This window comes from Otolemur garnettii, unplaced genomic scaffold (genome assembly GCF_000181295.1).
Source record: "Otolemur garnettii isolate 467f Iridium unplaced genomic scaffold, OtoGar3 scaffold00025, whole genome shotgun sequence".
NCBI classification, from domain to species: Eukaryota; Metazoa; Chordata; class Mammalia; order Primates; family Galagidae; genus Otolemur; species Otolemur garnettii.
In genome coordinates, this window is record NW_003852420.1 from 13,595,974 (window position 1) to 13,615,917 (window position 19,944).

General features: G+C 41.7%; 1 pseudogene; it reads right to left on the reverse strand.

Moving 5' to 3' along the window:
• Window positions 1-10,120: 10,120 nt before the first annotated feature.
• Window positions 10,121-10,903, reverse strand: LOC100951445 (annotated as a pseudogene).
• Window positions 10,904-19,944: the final 9,041 nt, after the last annotated feature.

Here is a 19,944-nt window from a genome sequence, read left to right on the forward strand (position 1 = left end):
CACTCACTCCATGCATTCACATGCTTGTTCAGCCCTGTATTTCCTATGCACGCATCTGTTAACCAATACCTAGATCTTTCCCTGTGGCAGGCGCTGGTCTAGGCCATGGGCAGATGACCCCATCCTCAAGGACCCACAGTAATTGCCTGTTTTCTCTGGATTTTACCAGTTCCCCCTCAGGTGACAGTGTCTCAGTCTTCCACCTCCTTCAGCTTGGTGGCAGCTACCTGCCACGTGCAGAGATTCTACCCACAGACTGTGCATCTCACCTGGCTGGACGACTGCCAAGCACTTAAAGAAGCTGACCAGCCCATGCCCAAGAAGAATAACGATGGGTCCTACAGCTTAGAAGTCTTGCTGCTGGTGAATGCGTCGGTGCAGGGGTCTGAGCGGGTGCTCACCTGTGTGGTGCAGCATGAGACGCAGCCTCCCATACGGGCCAACCTCATACTGTCTGCAGCAGCTGCCCCCGCGTACAAGCCCACTGAGAGCCGAGGTAGGTTCACCTCTTCTTCTCCCGCAGACACTCTGTATCCTGAGTGGATTCCAGAAGCACAGGGAGGAGGGGAAGCTTGATTATTATTGAGATCTTGTCCAAGTCTGTGGTTCCCAAAGATAACCAGGATGATTTCTGGCTTGGTGGCTTCCTTTAAATGTGGCCATGCTGAAAGTTCCTTTCACTTCCAAGGAAAGAGTGGCATCCTGGCTCAACCTCCTTGAAAATTCCCAAGAGAGAGTCCTTCTTGGTGTGCTCACTTACTGGTGATTGGGTGAGGATTGTCAGCAAGACTTTCTTGTTTAAAGTAGTATGGAAGTGAACTTGCCTGGGTATAAAACCTATCTGTACCACAGACAATGGGGGGCTGCGTGATGTCCGCTGTGGTCTTAGACAGGCTCTTCCACTTAATTCTTGCACTCTTAATTCCTGACTCTCTGTGCTTCAGTTTGTTCATCTGTAGAGAGGATCTAACAAAGGCTTCCAATTCATAGTCTTTATGAAGATTAAATGAATGAATAGGTATAAACTCTATATGTTAGTCTGCATATGTGTCTACAATAAATACTGTACTATTATTTGAATTAAGGTAACATTTAAAATTTAGTTTCTAGTATTTGTGGTTGTGTAAACTTAGGCAATTGAGCCAGTTATCCTCTTAAAGCCCTATTTACTCATCTATAAAATGGTGCCAAACACACCAAATTCCTAAGATTGTAGCAAGGTTACCGTAAACAACCACAAGACCCTGGGGATGTGGAGATGATTGCATTCAGGTTTGTATCTGAAGCCTGGCACACTGGCTGGTATATGTAATGTACCCAAATCAGTGTTTGTTGAGCCAAATTCAAGGTGAGGCTCACAGTTCAAGGTAATCTCATTTCTCAGAGAGAGCTAAGTGTAGGAAGGAGATAGAGGCTGGGAATCAGATAGTATCGTGCAAGTTGCAGGCTCTAGGATTTCCTGGCTATGTGGCCTCAGTGAGAAACTTTAAACTCACAGAGCCTGATTTGGTGGCTCCTTCTGCTTCCTGACATTTAGGTCCAGAGATGCCTGCCCTTCTCTTTGTGACTTTCCTCCTGGGCCTCAAGGTGCTGCTGGTGATGAGTGTTACAGGTACCTACATCTACAGGAAGTAGAACCTGTGACTGGTGAGTCTGGGATGAGCCTTAGTCCTTGGGTCACTGCCAAGGTCATGGACTGGAAAGAGGAGTCCAGGGGTGAGCCTTAGTCCATAGCTCACAGCCACAGTCATGGGCTGGAAAGAGAAGTCCAGGGTAAGCCCACAAAGTCACTCAGTGTCCCCAGGGGTGATCCAACCTCAAGAGAAGGCTGTGAACTCTCTTACTTCCTCCAAATGACTTTTGGAACTCTCAGAGGCTTCTAAGTCTATGCGTTGTATATTGCCCTGGATGGAGGTGGATGGTTTTCAAATTACATTCCTTGGAACCCTGAGGAGTTCCCCCCAGTAAATATATTTCACCTTTCATATGATGTATCTTTGGGATGGATAAGGAAGGTATTGCTCAGATCAACTAACAGAACCTATCCAAGGAACTTGGAGGGTCTGACTAGTGGTAAAGATGAGTGTGGACACAGGAGAAAGTTCAGAACCCAGAAAGCAGTGTTGGGGTGAAGCCTGTGGGAGCTTCATTTCTGATCTGTGCCATGAACCAGACCAAGCAGAGTACTTGCCACATCCTAGGTGCTCAATAAATATTTATGGAATTAATACATGAATAAACAAGCAAATGAATGAATAATCTTTCCCTACAGCTCCTGCATGCCCTGTGGTACACTGCCTCCTGCCTTCCCCAGGGGACTCCTCTCCAAGGCTCAAGTGGGGAGAAAAAACTGCTAAGACCTGTAGGTCACTCAGGGCCCCTGCTTTTCACTCTGCCCTGTGGCAGACACGCCATCCTCCACACACCCTCCTCACGTCCCTCCCCTCACAGCTTTGGAGCTGAGTCAGGGATGGACTTTGGTTATTCAGACTCAAGGATATCTCAACCCTGATGTACTGAGCTGCAAATTGGCTCTGCTTCCACCCACGACAGAATCAAACAGATCAAGAAAAGAAGTTTCCACCCTGCCCCTGATCATGAGTAATCCTCAATTTTTAGAGCAGTTTTTACTCTATTCAGGGCTTTTGCAAATATGATTTCATTTCAACACATATATATTTTGAAATAGCTGGTGGGTTGAATAAGCATTTTTTCTCTTCTGAGATGTATTGAAAATAATTTTTTAAAAAAATCCAGAAACCTACCCTCCTATTTTTGCAAAATTAACATTTTTCCGTTATGTTCTTCAGTTTCTTGTAAAAAAACACTGTCCTGAATCTGGTGTTTATCACTTTCAAGCAGGATTTAATACTTTTAGAATATTCATATAAATTCTGAAGCAATATACAGTCTCCTTTGCATGTTTGGAACTTTATATAAATGCTATGATGTTGCACAGAGCATTCTGCAACTTTATTTTTTGTGCTGAACTTAGTTTGTGGGATTTATTTATGTTGCTATGTGGAGCTTCATTTTATTAATTTCCCATTGCTCTGTGGTCTTCTCTTGCAAGAATACATCACAATTTATTGATTGTTATCGTGAGGGATGTTGAAGCTTTATTCGGTGGTTTGGCTGGTGCAACTTTGCAATAAACATCCTTATATTTGTTTCCTTGGGCACACACACGTGGGTGAGGCCCTCTTGTTCCTCTAGTGTGGTCCACAAAATTGCATTGTTTGTATCATTTGGGTGATTTTGTTGTACAAAAACAAGTTTTCAATTTTTTTTTTTTTTTTTTTTTTGCAGTTTTTGGCCAGGGGCTGGGTTTGAACCCGCTACCTCTGGTATATGGGGCGGGTGCCCTACTCCTTTGGGCTACAGGCGCCGCCCCCAACAAGTTTTCGATTTTTGCATAAGTTTTGCCCTTTCCATGTATGCCTTTAATCTAGCTTTATTTTTCTGGTGGATGTGTCTCTGTGTGTGTGTGTGTGTGTGTGTGTGTGTGCGCCCACGAGAGAGTGTATTATAGGTGATAGGAATCTTATCTTTTTTCTGCAAGGATGAATTAGCCAGCACACCCTGATAAGAAGTGCCACTTTTGCTGTATATCAAGTGTGTATAAATCTGTGGTTCTTTTGATGAGCTCTTTGTAGCATTGATCTACTTGTCCATCTCTCTGTCAATACAGGTGCACTTCCTTTGATTGCACTTCCCTTTATCGCACTCGACAAATACTGAATTTTCTATAAATGGGTTCCTGGCAACAAACAGCAACTATTGGTGACATTTTCCAATAGCATGTGCTCGTTTTGTTTCTCTACGCCACATTTTGGTAATTCTCACAGTATTTCAAACTTCATTATAATTATACCTGTTACAGTGATCAGTGATCTTTGGTATCACTACTGGAATTGTGTTGGTGTGCCACGAACTGTCCCACATAAGATGGTGAACTTAAGCCAGGTATGGTGGCTCACGTCTGTAATCCTAGCACCCTGGGAGGCCAAGGCAGGAGGATCCCTTGAGCTCATGAGTTTGAGAGCAGCCTGAACAAGAGTGAGACCCTGTCTCTACCAAAAATAGAAAAAAATTATCAGGATGTTGTAGTGGGCACCTGTAGTTCCAGCTGCTCAGGAGGTTGAGGCAAGAGGATTGCTTGAATCCAGGAGTTTGAGGCTACCGTGAGCAAGGCTAATGCCAGTGCATTCTAGCCTGGGTGACAGAGTGAGACTCTGTCTCAAAAAAAAAAAAACAAAAAAAAAACCAAGATGCTGAGTTTAATAATGGCCATTCTCCACCTCTCTCCCCTTCCTATTCCCTGAGACACAATGATACTGGAAATTAGGGCAATTAACCCAACAATGGCCTCCAGGTGTTCAAGTGAAAGGAAGAGCCACACATCTCTCACTTTAAATCAAAAGCTAGACATGATTAAGCACTGTGAGGAAGTCATGTTGAAAGCCAAGATAGGCTGAAAGCTGGGCCTCTGTACCAAACCGCCAAATTGTGAAAGTAAAGGGAAAGTCCATCAAAAAAATTAAAAGTGTTATTTCAATAAACACACAAATAATAAGACAGCAAAATAGCCTTATTGTAGACATGGAGAAAGTTTTAGTGGTTGGAAAAGTAGATCAAACCTGCCACAACATTCCCTCACAATATCTCTGAGGTATCTTTATGCTGCATGGTTCAGCTAAAATAACTTTACTGTAAGTTTTGATAACTCTTTTGGGTCACTTATCTCACCTTTTCCTGTTCAAAATTGTCCTGGCTATTCTTGCCCCAAATAGATTTCAGAATCATTTTTTCAAGTTTCATGACAAACCCTTTTAGAATTATTTGATTACATTGAATTTGTATATTAATTTGGACACATTGACATATGTCCAATATTATCTTCCCATTCATGGTCATGCTGTGTCTCTAGTTACTAGGGATTTCTTTTTATGACTTTCAACTTACAATTTTATAGTTTTTTTCCCCCATAATGCTCTTATGCATCCTTAGGTAGAGCTGCCTTTCCTAGTTCCTGGTTTATGGAATCTTTAAAAATCAAAGCAAAGAAAGTTCCAGGACTACCTAGCAGCCAAGAGAAACCTGAAGTGCGAAAACGTCCCACCTTCTCTAAAAACCAAGAATAATTGCCCAAATGTAGCACCTTCTAAATCTACCCCAAAGAGTTACCCACCATGCTGTTTTGCTTGTCAGTACAAGGCCCATCAACATTAAACTCTAGCCCAGTCTAGCCAAATATCACAGAATCCCAGAAGCCAAAGTTGGAACCACCAATTGAGCAAAAGGCTAATTTTGGGATGTGTTTCTTCCAACCCAAAATATAAACCTCCCAGAAATAGTCAACAGCAGCATGAGCTGGATCATCCATGATAGGAAAAGTGCCAAGAAAACCCATGGGGTCGCTCAATGTATAGATTTGAAAATTCTAAAGCAGCAGGTAACAGATCAAGGACGTGCTAAATGTACGTATGCTGTGGGCAATACCCGTGTTGACAGTGAATCTTCGGGCAGCTTTCTGAGAGATAGACAAAGAGAACTTGCCTCAAACCTCATCAGACTTTGAGAGAAAGCTAGATTCTGGTACATGCAAATGCCAAAGATTAATTCTTAATTGAATCAAGAGCAGTTTGGTTCCTAAACAAGCCTCAGGCAAAAGTTCAGTAAATGATGCTATTTTGAAACGGAGAGTTAATATAATTTGTTGAGGGAAAAACAAAGTCTTCTACCAGTAAAGCCAGAGTGACTCTCTAAAGGACATTTCTGAAGACCAGGAGAAAAATCCCCCCAAACAGTTCCCTCTCATTTCTCTCACTTTGTTCAGACCCTTAGTAAGACTCAAGCATCCCCCCCAACAAACGAAAGTCAAGGATATAAAGGTTACAGGGTTAAATATGAAAGAGCACATGTAAGTTATAGTCACATAGAAAGTAAAACATACCAAACCAAGGACACGCCCCAGTTTGCTTCAGGGAGGGTATAACAGCAGACATCTCTACATTAAGCAGGAGCAGCAATCCACTCAACCTTGCCTTAGACCTTGGTCATCTTGTGTATTGCAAAAGTTAAAAGCCATAAGCTTTTTTGTCAAGTCTAGTTTGACAGTTGGCAGCTCCAATTCAGTCATTCCAAAGCCCCCCTAGCACAAGATCAAATGGAACCAATGGGGATAAATGCCATAACAGCTTTCAACAAAATCACGGATGTTGGACTCCAAGTTGAAAAAGGCTCTTTCCCAAAACCATTTTCTGAACAAGACAGCTCCCTAAACTGTTGACACAATCATTAATGGAAAAAGAGTCCTCAAAGGGACCCAAACTAACCCAAATAGTTAAAAGAAGGCAACAGAGAGGATCAAAGGAAACAACTGGAAGAAATCTAAGGGGAAAATATATGAATGGCCTCCTATGAGACTTAAAACAAAAAGAAAAACAATAAAGGAAATGAATATTTCATTCTGGAAGAACATTAAAAAAGAAGAGAAGAAAGCATTACTGGAACTGCCCAATAAGATTAGCAACACTCTGACAAGATGTCTGCAGCTCATTGAAAAGGGTATACTTTCTCATGAAATATTTACCATATTTTCCATTATTTCTGAGGCTGACAAATTTGCTAAGTTCTAGATTTCCAAAGCAAAGTTGTTAGCAAAGACAGGGAGAATGGAGACCGAGGACCCCTTTCTTGGCAAGGGAAAACACCCCTAGAAAAGGGGGAAAACAGAGAAACAAGCTGAGCAAGGCAGAATAAAAACAGTTTAGCTAACTTATTTTTAAACCAGTAGCTAAATTACTTATCTGAGCAGTTCCTGCTTTTTTTTTTTTTTGAGACAGAGTCTCACTATGTCACCCTGGGTAGAGTACTATGGCGTCACAGCTCACAGAAACCTCAAACTCTTGGGCTTAAGCAATTCTCTTGCCTCAGACTCCCAAGTAGCTGGGACCGCAGGTGACTGCTGCAACCCGCTGTGATTTTTTGTTGCAGTTGTGATTGTTGGTTAGCTGGCTGGGGCCAGGTGCAAACCCATCAACTCTGGTGTATGTGGCTGGTGCCATAACCACTGTGCTACAGGCACAGAGTCAGTAGTTCCTGCTTTTACTAGAAGCCTGGCCTATAAGGGATACAGCTTGCAAACACCCTTGCTGGGTCTATAAACACTCTGAAGAGTAATGGCCATAGATGAAGCGACCTGGGAGGCCTGGGAAGGAACTTAACCAGACCATTCCCTGCCCAGTCAACAGTCAAAGCAAAAACCCATTGTGGGGATTTGTATTATGGCCAGGGCAGAGATCAAAGGAGATCTCCTCGGCTAGAGCCCTGAAACATGGGCAAGAGGGCTTATACCCGAATCATGGAGATAAATGGCTTCAGCTGGAGATCAGAAGAAAGTTTTCTTCCACTGATTCTTCAGAGGAGCCTGATGCTGTCACATCTGCACCACAGAGAACTAAGAGGGATTAACCTCCCCCCAGAAATCTGTGTGTGTGACCACGGATAGGAGCCTGCCCCCACCCAAGGCTCAGGTTTCAGATGTCTCAAGGCTGCTCAGACCCTTAAAGTTAATGATTATAGATAAAATAAGAACTAACATGCTTACTCAGAGAAACTGCTGATGTTTTTGTTCCCTTCCTCAGCTTACTTTCTGGGCCAAATGAGAAAATAGCCTTCAATAAAAGCTGAGTGGAACACGCACTCAGGGCCGCTCACTGGAACCCCACAAACCAGCAGTGATCCCCTATGTTCCACCTTTGAAAACTCTATTCTGTGTGTCCTGTCTCTTTATCTATCGCTGCTTTTAACTTTATTTTTCTTCAGTCAATAGCTGCCAGTTCCGTGGGTCTTAAAGGTCTCTGGCCCCTGAAAGGGGGAACCCCCAGCAGCAAGTAAAGGTACTTACAGAAGCTATTTGGCTATGTGAAGTTCTGAGTGTTGCGAGAAGTTGTTCTTAATATGTTACAAGATCCAACAGAACAGTTGGAGGAGTGACTTCTGACTCTCTAGTTGCTGAAAATAATGTGACATCAGCAGAAGAGCTGGCCAAGAAGATGGAATCTGGAAAGTCTGTCTTTGTCCAAAAGAGAGGGAACAGTTTACAACAACACCCCAAATAACGAAGGCGGTATAGGATAATCATCTTGGCATCAAATTGCAGATCGCCCTGATCCCTGGAGTAAATGCAAGGGCGGGAAGTGCAAGACATGAAACCCATCACTCCCATCTGATGTTCAGTGAAAATCGAGCAAGCAGTTTTCAGCTACCCAGAAATGCTGCCGGAACGCAATTTAACAGTGGCTCCTCTTGACGAGCTATTGGAAGTGCAAGGAACAGAGTATTTTATATTCCATAAAAACCAGACTTTGCTGGCAATATTAGGGTTTCAAATCCTTGAATCATAATTTCCTGATGATTTTTTTGAAAGAGGTGTTTCAGACCCTTCGTGAGATAAGAAATGCCCTTGTCCAGATGACCTGGAGAGAAATATGTAACAACCATGATGGCTCCATAGACTCAGAGGATTTACGAAGTAATTCATTGGGTGCACTCTCAAATTTCATATACTAATGGTAAAGTCTTTGGTTTATGTGTTTAAGACTGTAGTTCAGGGCGGTGCCTGTGGCTCAAAGGAGTAGGGCGCTGGCCCCATATACTGGGAGTGGTGGGTTCAAACCTGGCCCTGGCCAAAAACTGCAAAAAAAAAAAAAAAAAGAAGACTGTAGTTCACCAAGGTTTTACAGCATACATAAATTTCAAACTGTTGAATATTGATTTACTGCACAAGTATGGTGAAAATCTGGACTTTATTCATTACTTTAATCCTAACATATTCTTTGCAACAGAAGGTCAATGCCTTTCTGCATCCACCTTAGCAGAGAGGAAAAGTCCTCTCAGAGTGGAAGATCTGGGCTGTGACCCTGGCTTGAGGCTGGATGGGCCATGGCAGATCGCCTGGTCAAGTTCACTCGTTTTATAGCTGAGTTTATACAAGCTTTGCCTTGGCTCAGAGAACACAAATGACATTTCTGTGTGATCTTTGACTTCTGTTGCCAAATCCCTGTAGATGAATGCTAATTCTTATCCTTTCTGTGCCAGGTGTCTTCCAACGAAACACCATCCTAAATCGGGGTGATCAGTCAGCTCTTTTGGTTTATTTCCAAACCTTTTTTTCTATTTGTTATTCACAAATGCTTCAAGTAAAAGCAAAAATGGCAGAAGAGAGAGGTTGGGAGGGGACACTGACTTCTGTACTTTAAGTCTTTGTAAGGGGCCAGCTGACCTGAGAAGGGAATGGATGCCCTGGAGACTATTACGGATTGTTTTTCCTTTCTCCTGAGCAACTGCTCTTGGAAAGGTAAAATCAGTCACTATGTAAATGTAATGCATAGAGAAACCTAGTCAACAAATTTACAATTTTAGCTTTCTTCATATGTATTATCTTTAAAAAAATCGTTTGTTCATTCCTGCTTTAAATAAAGTGTAGTGAGAGGAAACATTCCTTTTTTTTTCCTTTAAAATTGTTTTATTCAATCACGGATGTCCAACAACATCTCTACACAACTTCAGTGTTTTTAAAGGAAAAGCACTAAATCTTACTACACCAGGATCCTGCCTAATAGCTTTTAAACACTTTGAGAGAAAATCTTTTAAAAAGTTTCTCGTGTCACCTGAAAACGTAAATGATTTAACCTTACCAAAGAAGGAATATTTTTATACTCTTACAAAGCCCACCAGAAAGAAACAATAATTAAAAAAGCTAAAGAATCTGTTTTGAAGGCGGTTTCTTCTTTATGGTCCTTCCTCCACAGTAAGGTAATGTTATGAAATAAACTAATCCACTCACAAAATGGCGCTGTGTCTCTGCTCCGGCGTCTTCTGCCACATCACTGTGTATTTGTGCCTGTCTGAGATAAGAGTTCCCTTCACATGGCTATCCCCATCACCTGAGGCTGTCCTGTCACCTCTGGCTCTCACTCTCTCCTATTTACCCGGTGAAGGCCACAGCAGATGGGAAGAACCTCACCACTGGCTTCTCTTACTTCCTCCACTGCCTCCTGGACCACAGGGTTTTCTACCATGTGATTCCTTCTCCCAGCAAAGTTTCCACTCCTCATTGGACCATAGTTAGAATGTTGCTGGTTATAACCACCTCTATGGTCCCCACCCAGACTGCTGTATCCAGGTCCTTCATCACCATATCTTTCTCTTCTTCCTCCATACCCAGGGCTACCTCCAAAATGGTCACTTCCAGGTCCTCCCCCATACCCATTTGGCCATCCCCAAATCCACACCCACTCTCACCTCCGTCAGATTTTCCTCTAAAGTTACTGTATTTCCTCGTCCTGGCCCCAAATTTCCACCACCATGTGAATTCCCAAAACAACCTCTTCCACTCCTGGAACTTTGAACTTCCTGCCTTTCTTATCTAGACAAAGCCTTGCCTCCTTCTGCCTTATGACCATTGCTGGTGTGGAATTTCAGCAATATGGTTTTATCCACAGGATCATGGTCATCAAAAGTAACAAAGCCAAAGCCTCTTTTCTTTCCAGACTGCCTACCAGTAACTATCTCAATGGCATCAATTCTTCCATATTCCTCGAGTAAATTGCTAAGGTGAAGCTCCTCCGTATCTTCTTTAACTCCACCAACAGACGGCTTCTTCACAGTCACCCTGGTTTTCCAGACTCCTCTCTGCCTACTGTTTTGGCTTAACCACACTCCCACAATTGATCAATTGAATTAGGCCTTACGGCCATGGCAGTTCCACCACAGCCATGGATAAGAACGTCACAAAACCAAATTCCCTGGATCTTTTGCTCAAGGGATCCTTCAAGACCACAGAGTCCGTAAGTTTTCCCCATTGCTCACAGTCTCTGCGCAAACTTTCTTCTGTGGTTTTGTTAGAGCATCATGGTGATGGTTCAAGGTAGTAGCTGAAATAATTGAATGAAACAAGTAGGAGTTTAATAAGAAAGAGAGAGTTTGTTATTAATGACTCGTAAAGCAAGCTAGGTCTCATCCTAGTGCCTGCAGGCATCATGGAGAGGGCAGTACTTAGATTTTATACACAACTTTCAGGAATATCAGTTAAAAGCTTCCTAGGGTCCTGGTTGGCTGTTCCCCAAACAACCCATGTCAGTGTAGCCACATCTGTCTCTCCATGTGAGAAAATCCCTAGGACATTAGCCTCTATTTCAAGGCGACCCACCTACAAGGTTTCAATTTGCCCACTTCCATAATAGCCCAGGTCAGCCTGACCCAAGCCAATCCAAAATAGCCTAATTGCATCATCCACCCTGCTCATGTCTAACTAGCTGCCTAACCTAACAGTTTCAAATTTAAGCCACCATAAAGAGTTCACGAACTGTTCCTTTTCTCTCTTCATTGCAGACTCATTCACGTCAGCCTGATTTCCCACAGCCGAGTGAGAGGTCCTGGGGCTGCAGTGAGAACTGCCGCTGCTTGAGAAACGCCCCCACTAGGAGCCCCTCCGGCAGAAACAGCACTGCTGCTTCTTGAGAACACAGTCCAGTCTTCATCTTCATCTAGGGAGAAGTCCATCAGTCCCTCACTGTGAGGCGTGTCAGCTGTAGGGTTTTATTTTTGTTTTTGTACATTTTCTTTTTTTTGTTTCTTTAGTTGACACATTAATGATTATACATATTTGTGGGCTACAGAGTGATATTTTGATACATGCCTGCAATGTGTAAGAATTAAATTGGGGTTATTAGAATATCCATCATTTCAAATATTTATCATTTATTTGTGTGAGGAACATTCAGAATCTACTCTTCCGGCTTTTAAAAAACACACACTACATAGTTAACCATTTTCATCCTCTAGGGTTGCAGGACACCAGAATGCATCCTTCCTATCTAGCTGAAGTTTATAGCCATTGACCAAACTTTTTCTATCCTTTCTTCTCCCCCACTCTTCCTCCAGTAACCACAATTCTACCCTCCACTTGCATAGGCTCAATTTTTTTTTAAATTTCCACACAAAAGGAAGAACATCAGGTGTTTGTCTTTCTGTGACTGATTTATTTTACTTGACATAATGTCCTCCAGTCTCATCCATGTTTTTTCAAATGAGAGGATTTCATTCCTTTTTTAAAAACATGGCTGAATAGTGTTCTATTGTGTGTATATGTGTGAATGCTACATATTCCCTATCCACCCATCTGTTGGTGGACATTTAGGTTGAATCCCTATCTTGACTATTGTGAGTGGTGCTGTGACCAGTGTGTGGGTTCAGGTATGTCTTTGATATACAGATTTCCTTTCCTTTGGATAAACACCCAATAATGGGAGTGCTGGATTGTATGATCACATGGTAGTTCAATTTTTAGTTATTTGAGAGAACTGCATACTACTTTGTTTTTATTGTTTTAGAGATAGGAACTTGATTTGTCATTCAAGCTGGAAAGCAGTGATACAATCACAGCTCACTGCAAACTGGAACTCCTAGGCTCCAGTGATCTTCCCACCTTAGTCTCTAGAGTAGTTAGAACTATAGGTAAGTATCACCACACCTGGTAATTAAAAAAAAAATTGTTAAGATACAGTCTATGTCGCCCAGCCTGGTCTTAAACTCCTGGCCTCAAGCAATCCTCCTGCATCAGCTTCCCAACATGCTAGAATGGTAGGCATGAGACTTCTCAGCCTGCCCAGACTGTTTTCCACAATGACTGCTCTAATTTACATTTCCAGCTACAGTGTGTGAGAGCGCTTTCTTCTCTGGATCCAGCATTTGCTATTTCTTGTCTGTTTGATAATAGCCAATCTAACTGGGGTGAAATACTGTCTCTTTATGACTTCGATGTGCATTTCCCTCATAATTTGTGATGCTGAATCACATCATATATAGTAGAACCTCTGCAAGTTGACCACCCAAGGCACTGTAACAAACTGGCCAACATACGGAGGTGGTCAATATAAAGAACTAGGCCTACTATACTGACGCATACATATTTACTTCACTTTCTTGTACAGCTTTTATTAGAGAATATTATACAAAAATCATACATAATCAAAACACAGTAAAATCACACATCTAGTATCATGTGAAATCAATACATTTACTATTTTCTTAAGGTTCAATTATTCTTTCTGAAAAAAGAGTTAATCTCGGTCTGGTTCTTATTACAAATATAAGTGGAGAAAGCACTCTCAGTGCTGGCTACATCACTCAGCATACCTGCGCATTTTTCCCCAGCAAAGAACTTCAGCTACATTTTCAGATGCTTGACATCCTCTTCCTTCAGAATCTCTGCAATTTCTGTGTCATCCTCACTTGCTTCTTTCCACTTCATCAGCTGTTTCACACACTTTTATGCTGGTCTGTACTTTGGTCACTATCACTTGGAAAATTGTTTCTGGGTCAGGTTCATTACAGGTTGTCACTTCATCATCCATTGCAGTAAAAACTTCTAAATCTACTCCTTCAAATTCTGCCATGGGAGATGGACTGTCTGATGGGGCCAAAATATCGTGCCCTTGGGTTGTGACAAATCCAACTTTCTTGAAGCACTTCTGTATCATTTCTGGTTGACCTTTATTCCACCCAGAACTGATCCAGAGGACAGCATCCGGAGTACACCGATGCAGGGATGAAGTTGCTTCCATAGGTGACCACAGCACAGGTGTGCCTTCTAGTAATGACCCACTGCAGGAGCTGGGATCGGTAGTGCATTTTAAATGTTTTGATGATGCCTTGGTCAAGAGGTTGGACTTTTGAGATAACGTTTGAAGGCAGAAAATTCAGTGTCACGTTTGTAAGATGATTCACTTGTGGGTGGTCAGGGTGCTTGTCTACTGTCGGTAGAATAGGCTGTCTCCTTTTCTGTTTCTCAGTCAATACCCCTTACCCTCCAATAGGACACCAGTCATCCATGTGCATTTGTTCCATCTCCAGGTGACAGAGAGGACTTTGGGCTTCAGGTTCTTGAATGCATATGACTTTGCCAATTTACCTGTCACCAAGGACTTAGTTTCTCTCCAGTTGAGCTAGTACAAAGTAGAACTGCAAAACATTCTTTAGAAAGTTTTCTGTTCTTTCATTTGTAACCCTTCCTGATGAGATTCCTGTCAGACATTGCCTTGAAAAAGGGTCTGCACGTGTTAGCATTAGAGATGTCATTATCTTTGAAGCCTCTGGTCAAGTGCGGGAACTTTTTGATGGACTCTTCTGCAACTCCTACTGGAACGTCACCGGATGCACCACACAAGACTGTCTGAGAGATCTCCTGTCACAGTTTAAATTTCTTGAGCCAAACACTTGATATTTGGAAATCTACCACCCCAAATTCCTCTGCAAATATTTGGCAACTTCTTGGATCATCAGCCTGGAGATTTGGGTATTTTACTGCCCTGATTTGTTTGAACCAGCTTAATGTGGCATCACTGACTTCACTGAGGGACATTTTCCTCCTTTTCCACTCCAGGTCTCTCCTTACTGTAGCTCTCCAAGTACTCATGGTTATAATTTTAGATGTTGCTAACTGTGGTCCTGCTAATACCAAAATGTGCTACTGTCTTTCTTTGGCTGCTGCTTCCCAGAAAATGTAGAAAGTCAACCTTTTCCTTAAATGTCAGCTCTTCGAGTTTTTTCCTTTGGATCATCATGTCTTAATTAGCTGTACTTTTTTCAGTAATTGTAATTGTAGGATGTATTTACAATTCAGACCAGTCCTTCACATTGAAAAAAATCTTCCACATGTGATAAACAATAGGACATTAGGCCTAATCCAACACATTATAATGATAAACATGAAAACAGGACTTATATTAAAGAAAAAATAGTACAACTAAGGGCAAAGCCCTACCTTCTACCCATTGGTGTATAGCAGACTCAACTGGTCAAGTTATAGAGAGAAAATTAATATGGTGTGTCACAGTCCAAGTGTGCTCAAAATATAGAAGTCAGTCTTCTCTTGAGTGCACGTGGTGCGTATCTGATCTATGAAAAATAAGTAACTTAAGAAGGTGGTGAATGTAGGGACATGGTCAATTGTGGAGATTCTACTATATTTTTTTGCCATTTGTATGTCTTTTAAGAAATGTTTCATCACTTCTTTTGCCCACTGTTTAATAGGATTTTTTAAATAACTGTTGAGTTATTTAAGTTCTTCATATGTTCTGGATATTAGTCTCTTATTGGACGAATAGTTTGAAAATATTTCCTACCATTCTACAGGTTGTCTACTCGCTCTGTTGGTTGTTTCCTTTGCTGTGCAGAAGACTTTTCGTTTGATATAGTCTTATTTGTTTGTTTTTGTTTCCATTGCCTGTGATTTTGAAGTCTTTGCCATAACATCTTTGCTTGCACCAAAGCTCTGAAGTGTTTCCCCTAAGTTTTCTTCTGGTAGCTGTATGGTTTTTGGTTCTTATTTAAGTCATTGCTCTATTTTGAGTTGATAGTTGAATGCAAATTTTTCTCACCAGTTTATATGGTGTCCAGCATCTACACAGGGAGGCACGTGCATAGTCCATCTCTTCTTGGAGGCACCCATTTTTCCTTAGATTTCAGGTTAGTTTCTTGCCCTGCAACCTCAGCTTTCTGAGAGGCTGAAGAAAAGTTAGATTTTGTAGATCATACAACTTTTAATTTTTGTTATAAGGGTGAAGATGATATAATTCCTGGATTTCTCCAAGAAAGAAGCTGAATTTCCCTTGATATATATTTAATATAGAGCACATTGGATCAGTTAATGTGCTAAGTAAGAGAGAGAGAAGTCATGAGTGTCCCTCAGATTTGGGACCTGAGTGCCTGGAATAATAATGGCCATCCCAGCTTTGAATGGGAGATCAGAAGTTTATTATTTTTCTTTTTGTTTTGGAGACAGAGTCTCACTCTGTTGCCCAGGCTAGAGTGCCCTGGCTTCGTAGCTCACAACAACCTCAAACTCCTGGGTCAAGCAATCTTCCTGCCTCAGCCTCCTGAGTAGCTGGAATTACAGGTGCCTGCCACAACAACTGGCTATTTTTTTCTATTTTTTTTAGACACAGCATCTTGCTCTGGCTCAGGCTTGTCCCAAACTCATGAGCTCAGGCAGTTCACCCACCCCCGCCTCCCAGAGTGCTAGAATTACAGGCATGAGCCACCACACCCAGCCCTCAGAAGCTTATTTTTGGACATGCATGTTGAGTTTTCAATGACCTTTCAATATCTAAGTAAAGATATTGAATAGGAAATTATATTCAATCTGAAGTTTGGAGAAAAAGCTTGGACTTGAGACATAAATTTGGGAAGTGCTGGCATACAGACTGATTACTAATGAAGAGAGTAAAGCCAGATGGTGGAAGACAAAGATGTGAGTCTAGCACTCCCAAACATTGATAGGTCAGTATATTAGTTAGCTATTGCTTTGTAACAGATGACCACAAAATCTCTGGCATACAACCATAAGGATTTATTGTTATCTATCTCCAGATTGGCTGGGATTCAGCTGATCTGGGCCAGGATTGGTTTGTCTTACCTCTAAGCTTCTGATGCATTCAGGTTTATTACATGAGGCTCTGATTCTCACTGTCCATGGGCTTGTGTCATATCCACTAGCTTCTGTTTATGTCACATCCATTAGCATTCCTTTAGCCAACGCAATCATACGGCTAAGCCAAGCACAAATGAGGTAGGGAAGAATATTTTTCTATAGAATTGGGGAGAAGGCACAGATATTTGCTAAAACAATAATGTAATTACTACAGTCTCCACTTATTTAGAAACAATCACATTCTACTCACATGAAAAGTTCACTAGCTACAGTTTCTGTCTTTCAAATTATCACATTCACATATTACTGATTTTCCAGCTTCCTATAACAGTTTATTTGCTGCCTATAACTTGGTCCCATTGGCAGTGGTCATATATTCTAGATTTTTCTTTTAACCATAGCCCAATTCTAGGTACCAAGCACTGTATCAGTAAGCTATTGCTATATAACAAATAATAAGAAATATTTTAATGCCATATAATCATGTATTTATTTCTTGCTTACACATGTATGTTGTTTAGGGTTTAGCTGCATAGTCTGAGGTCAATAGTGATGATTTTTAGCTGGGCTCAGATCTACTTCACATATTCCTCTGTGCAGCCAGCATATTCTTCTCATGGAAAATCAAGCCCAACTGTGCAAGCAAAGTTCAAATCTCATTTTTTCATGTCTGTTAACATTGCCTTGGTCAAAGAAAAACTCACATTTAAGCCCGAAAGTAGCTCAGGGAATGTTTTCAAAGTCTAGTCAGTTTACCATTCTACCCTGGCTTTCACTTTCTTCTTGCACAGAACCTTAGGTTTATCAAGGAATTAATAACTCACTAGAGCTACTCCACTCTTTCCTGAGCATGTGTGCAGCCTTGTTCATGCACGCAGCCTTCTATGCTGTGTGGAAAAAAGTGAGATCTTCCCAAGTCTCACATTAGCTGCTTTATTTCCCTGATTTTCTGTTAAATTTCTGGATAGTCTGCTGCTTATCCCAACCAGCACCAAGACCTTAGAATAGTTGCAATGTCACCCTTCTCTGACTGTTTACCACTGAGACCACTATTTCATGACTATACCCTATAGATTTCTCAGTAGAGAGCTGCCAGATATAATCTATGGTAGACTTGTGAGTCTAGTCATTTAATTGAGGGGAAAAAATCCACAAAACCTTTGGATGGGTGTTGCAAATTGCAATTTGCTAAAAGACCTTAAAGCTGGATGCGTTGGTTAACTGTTTCCAAGTGATATTTAAGCAAAATATGGAAGGTTCGTTATAAAGAAAAAAGTTAACTACCACTGTTAGACTTTTAGATTAATTTACACAGTAGTTTTTTCAAAGACTTAAACATTTCTAAAATTTGATGGGTAATGAAAAACACCAAGAGAACATAGAAGAGACTTCTACTTCCAGAAAGATGGGGCAGAAATACTTTTCACTAACTCTCCAACTAAAGGCAGCTAAACACATTGGTTGTTATAAATGAAACAAACTTAAGACTCTGAAAAAGTAGAGAGAAAAGGGCAGATTTGCTAGAGATCTCAGAATCTGTGTAAGGATGTGGTGATGGGTGATGATTTTTCTGAGTTTTCTTTTTACCTCGTAGATTCCAGACTCGGTAACCTAGAAGCTGTTACGGATATCCAAAATGCCAAAACAACCAAATTACTAAAGTGAAAACATTCTCATCAATTGAAAATGATCAGAAAACTTTTCACTACCTATGAGCTCAGAGATGCTCTGGGGCCAGCTTGGACTTTTCTCCAAGAAACAGGGAAAGATAATGCCCCGCACTGGTGCAAGGTGGAAAGACAAAGCTCCTCCAGGAGGGCATTTCTCCAGTTCAGTTGTCACCATCCTAGTTACAGCCAAAACACTGCATAGGCCCAAAGTTTCCCTCAGTAGGAAACAGGTCACCGAGTCTCTCACTGTCCTTGTATCAGGGCCATTGAGTTTCAATGTCCCATGCCCTCCTTCCTTCTCTGTAACAACAAGGGCCATTTTAATGTTTTTGTGGTAAGTCATTAAAAGGAAGTTGGCAACTCATGAGAAAAATGAGGATTTTCCAAAAGTTATGAAATCTTACAACATTTTTATTATCATTCCTTATAGGGTTACAATCAGAAATCCATTTGTTTCCCATAACTCACTTCTGCTTCTCAGTGTGTTGCTTAAAAAACTTCCCATTCTTCAAACTTCCACCGTTAGAGAAAGAGCATCTTTTCTAAGACAAAGTCCCCTTCCCTTCCCACAGGCTTGAATAATGAATTTCCTCTATTATAAGAAGGATTATTAGTGAGGACTTTCAGACACACACACACACAAAGGGGGGGCCTGTTGCTAAGAACCCGAGTCTGGTTTCTTTAAGAAAATGAGTTAATATATGAGCAATGAAATTTTGTTATAAGCAAATAGTCCCATTGTCTTCATAAGTCCAGAAGGTCAAGGGCAATAGAGCCCAAAACAAATACCCCCTGGAGCCCAGACCGCCTCAGCAGAATATGGGAAGTGACTGCAAAACCGTATCATGAGTAAGCACCCAGCTCCAACCTACATAAGAGGTTGAAAGTGTGGAGAGGCAAGGAGAGAAAATGTCTGTGGAAGGGGTTGTTAAGGGCTATAGCAATTCTCCTCCCATTCTCCTGGTGAGGGGGAAGCATCTGAGACCAGACAAGAGCATTTTCAGACAACTCTTCTGTGATTCTGACACTTATCCTAAGTGTTTGAGGAGCAGGGGTTCTTGAACTAGAAGCTGTAGCTGCAAGGGCCTCAGGCAGCAGAGAAAAGAACCAGGGATGGCCAGGTGCGGTGGCTCAACCTATAATCCTAGAACTCCAAGAGGCCAAGGCGGGTGGATTGCTTCAGCTTGGGAGTTCAAGACCAGGCTGAGCAAGAACATGACCCATCTCTACTAAAAATAGAAAAACTATCTGGGCATTGTGGCAGGCACCTGTGGTCCCAGCTATATTGCTCAAGCCCAGGAGTTTGAGTTGCTATGAGATATGATGATGCCACAACACTGTACCTAGGGAGAAAGAAAGAAAGAGAGAGAGAAAGAGAGAGAGAGAGAGAAAGGAAGGAACCAGGGCTGCCCCGAGGGCAACTGTACCTCCACCAGCAGTGGGATGGTTTGTGTGTAGCAGTTCCATCTCATCACACGTTACCTTCCTATAAACACTGACAGCTCCATCAGCCAACACAACTGTCTCTGAAGACTGTCCACGTCCCAACCACCTCATGCAGTCTAATGAATAGCCCAGTGGAGAGAGAAACAAAACTTTGTTCATGCTCTTTCATCATGACAAAAGGTGAACAGAATCAAGGTGTGTTTATCATGTGAACTCAACATTATTATGTTCTTGACAACTGATGTAAAGGAAACATTTTAAACATACGTCCAGCTCAAGCCAAACTAATTAATTCAGAGGGATTTCATGGAAAGGCTGCTTGGAGGT